At 38.1% G+C, this 4395-nt stretch overlaps 1 pseudogene; it reads left to right on the forward strand.

The window, feature by feature from the left end:
• Positions 1–994: 994 nt before the first annotated feature.
• Positions 995–2966, forward strand: LOC145500996 (uncharacterized; annotated as a pseudogene).
• Positions 2967–4395: the final 1429 nt, after the last annotated feature.

The raw sequence follows: 4395 nt of genomic DNA on the forward strand, positions 1-4395 counted from the left end.
TGTTATTTAAAATAGAGAATGACTTAAAAATGACAATGTTTCAATACAAGATTATTCGCAACATTCTTTCAACTGATGTTAGTCTCTTTAATGCCAAACTATGTGATCACGATACAGCTTTCACTGAAAGGCACTATTTGAAAGACATGTTTTACACTGCTCTTTAACTTCTGTTACTGGCAAATATTTTATTGTTTTTAATTTCCTTTCAAGACTTAAAAAGTTTCTTTGTATTAATCATAGGACACCCCTTTTAGTAGTTATTTTGGCTGATGTGTTTGCCCACCTGCAGTAAATGAAACAAAGAAATCTATTATACTTTGTATTAGGCAGTATTTCTTTTAACAAATTCAGAAAAACGTTCAGTTATAGTCAATGTGTCATCGTGTTAAGATCAAACTCTTGCACTCAACTCGACACATGTGAAATCCCTCATACCGACACAGAAGTAAGGTTTTTTACTGGAAGCAACCAATGAGACCTTTTTTGCATCAATCCAAAAATTAAATCACAGTCATTTAGAGAATCGATAGCAATGTGCAAGGATTTAAGCCAAAGAACAACAGCCGTCCAGAATGCTACAATAAAATCACACCTGCAAAAAAGGTGCACGAGAGATTCATCTGAAATTTTGCAAAAAGCGCAGAGAGGTGAATCAATCATTTTCATTTTGTATAAGGATTTGTTAATATAAATTATTTGTCTCATCTGGACTACAATCTCTCTGGTGATGAAGGGAAAGAGAGGGGAAGAAAATAGTCTTACTTGGAGGCCATCTTTGATTTCAGAAAGACTCATGAATAAAAACTAATTTCTCTCTTGTTGTAGTCAAAGACAGTTGTGTGGAAAAAGCAAAATGTGCAGCAAGCCCAATTCTCATCCTGGACGCTGTGATTCAAAGAGAGTTTTTCATGAGTTTTAGAACGTTCAACCTCACATATAGCTTTGAATAGGAAGGGACAATTAAGTGAAGAAAACAGGAAAATACAAGGATGCAGCTGAAGGGAAACTTCAAAGACAGTCCAAGTTCAACAGCAAGAGGAGAAAGTCAGTGAATTAAATGAGCAGTATAACAAATCTCAATCTTTACTTGCGCAGAAAGGGTTTTCTGTCAGTGGAGACAAAATACTAGTACTACTTATGAGATGGTTACAAATGTCAATTATGGTACTAGATAAAGAAGAAGACACGAAACCAAAACAATATCTTAGAATTTTATACATGGAGGAAAAGGATCACTATATGGGGCTTGGGATTGTGTCATCTGCTGCTGACAATCAAACCATGGATAAGCTGATTTCAGGGCTCAAACTGGGAAAATAAATCCAAAGCTCATTTGACAAGACAATAAGGCAGTATCAAAATTCAGAAGAGGCTTTGAAGCAAGCTGTGCTTATAAAGTATCAAAACCTTTTGTCCAGATGAAAGTATGCCCTTGTCTGTAAAACTCAATCCTCAGTTTGTGATCCCAATTCTGAACTCTGGGTGCCTCACAATATGAAATGTTTGGGTTTGGACTGGAGGGTTCAATGTGTAACTATTTCTGATAAGTGGGTGCAAATATTTTGTCTTGACATTGGCCATGTCAATCAAATCCCCAGTGCACCGGGTGTTTCTAGAACAATAACTGGGTTGTTATTTATGGCAACTGATTTCACTTGAGACTTCCTCATTTGTCACGTAAACTCACTTGGTTTAATGGAAACAAGTCATCTCATATTTCAATTCCCTGATGATGGGGCTCCTGAATCCAGCCAAATAACTATGTCAATAGGAAATCTGACATACTGGAACTTTGGGGATAGGGTAAGAAGGAGGGACTTTCAATATATTTTACACTGTGTCAGTTTGAGGGAGAAACATGAGGTGCTTGAAAGTATTTGGGAATAACACACTGGACTTAAGAGTTCCAGCCAAGTGCTGATATGAGCTGGAAGAGCTGGGCTAATAATGAATTAAATCAAGCTGCTACTTATCCTTCTCCTTATGCTACTGTTAGCAAATGAAACAAGTTTACCATGGGTGCTACCCCTGGGTTGAGGGAAGAAGATTTATTTAAGCCATATACACTAGAAATTAGGAAATCTCATGGTTACAAGGTTAACAATTTCATGCATTTGCTGCCATCTAATTTGTCTGAGAAAAATCGCCATGCCAGAAAACTAAAGTTCATGACAGAAAGTGGAATATGGCAGTTAGGTCCAGCCCAGATTGGTATTTTTGCAGACTGAGAGCAGCCCGAGCCTGTCTACTGGGAGAGGCAGTGCAGAGAAGTACATTTACAAAGGTTATAGATATCCTGAGTGCCTCAGCCGTAGGACAGAGTACTGATCAGGGAACTGTCACTGAAAAACCAAGGGTTTTTGTTTCTCATGATGATGGGGCATGGGAGCAATTCACCATAGTTGATATTGTGAATGACTCACACAAAGTTTTTGCTTCTGTGCTTAAGGACCATTGCCTTTGCAAACTACTCTTACAGGCTCATTGATATCCTCCAAATTTTAGAGGAGTTCCTAGCCCAGAAACTAAAAAGATTAGTCTTTGGCAAACTTGCCCAGTTTCTTAGAAATGCTGGTGCTTTATTCAACAAAATTGAAATTTGTGCCATTGACCTTGGTCAGCTTAAGGAATTTTGCACTTTATATTTTAACCTGTATGACATTTTGCCCACAGGCATTAGCCTTAACATCCCGCCCTTTCTTGGAGGAAACAGTCAAATGTCGGCAGATGTGGTGAGAACACAGAAAATTGAGAGCAAAGATTAACCGCAAGTGGAACTCTCAAGCTCACAAAAGTGGTCAACCGCCATGACAATGTGTGGAAAATTGAACTTGCCATGGTCAAGAACCCATCAGAATTGTCAACCATCCTGAACTGCAAAGTTTGCCAAAGACCCAAGCCAAGGTTAGTGCCAAGATTGCCATTAAGATGGTGTACTCCAAGGATTAACAGAGTTCCACCCAATAAAAAACCGCTGGCCAAAACCGCTGGCCAACCCTGTCTCATTCTGAAAGGCTTAGCAGGGGACAACATGTCAACCTCTATCACAAGCCTAGGACAAGCAATTAATAATTCAAGTCACTTAAGTTCATTTTTGTTTAGCGATAATTCTTATTATTTGGGCTATTTTCTCACATTTGTTTGGTTTCCTTATACTCCTTGTTAACTGTTTCATTCCCACACATTTCTCTTAGCTAAATCCCATTGTGTAGGAGTACAGTAACCTCCTAGTTGCTCAGTATTTACACTTGTGCAAATTTTCCATAAAAACAGGATAGTAATAATTGAAAAAGTGTACAAAGAGCCTTATTCAGTACTGAACAATACAAATAAAAATACCATTTATATACTTATAAAATGATTGGGATGAGGAAATCCTTGCCCTGTCTAGTTCTTGGAAATAAAAATATCACTTATTATTGTTATTTTGTGATGACCATAGATTGCTTCAATGGCTGTCGAATGCAACTTAAATGAAAAAGACGGACATAAGATGTTAACTGTGGTAGTAATGCTGACCCTGGCATTGATCAAAACACCAAATTGAGATGAAAAATGGTCATGGAAAACACTATCTACCCATCATAAAGAAACTGCTGCTCACTCATGAAACATCAGACAAGATGCAAAAATGAGGAGGCATATGCATCACCTCGGTTTACTTCTTAACTAACAGCTTTGTATTGCAGTGATTGGGAGCACCTAACATAGGCATCTACCAATGATTCATTTAAAGAAGACTCAGCTATCTTTAGGATCCACTTACACATACAACTGTACAGGAGTTTGATGGTAAAAGAAATTGGACTTCAAGAAAGTGGCCCTTTTGATGGCAGTGGGCACAACCACGGCGAGCCAAGCCCTCACACCATTACAACATTAATACGAGAGGACATTAGGGCAGTTGTAATAGCTGACCCAAGCAAAATAGCTGCAGATCTCCGAAAAGGTAAGTTCCGCCTACATGGAATAACTTGGCAGAAATTGAAACCTTTGTGGATGAAAATGCAAAGCAAGTACATATAACACTGATATCATCTTATATATGAAAATTACTTTTTCCTTTTTGTTTACCCCCTTTATTTCCATGCTATTAATACATGCTAATTTCATTGTAAGATCTTAACTTCTTACATCAGAGGCAGATTGTTGGCTGCAAATGGTGGCATGATCCCTGAAGAACAACTCTATGACAAACTGGGAGATCATGGCAAGTGCACCATGAAGTTTGCATTTGAGCTTGCAAACCTGAAGAAACCAAATTCTCGATGTTTGAGGCAAAGGACACTGGTAATAACTTGAGAGCCTCTCTCCAGAGACATAAAGAGCAGCTAGGAGAACTTAAACAGACTAAGTTAAAGATATCCTCATTTTTAGAATATATTGAGCCCA

The sequence above is a fragment of the Orbicella franksi genome, chromosome 10 (assembly GCF_964199315.1).
Source record: "Orbicella franksi chromosome 10, jaOrbFran1.1, whole genome shotgun sequence".
NCBI classification, from domain to species: domain Eukaryota; kingdom Metazoa; phylum Cnidaria; class Anthozoa; order Scleractinia; family Merulinidae; genus Orbicella; species Orbicella franksi.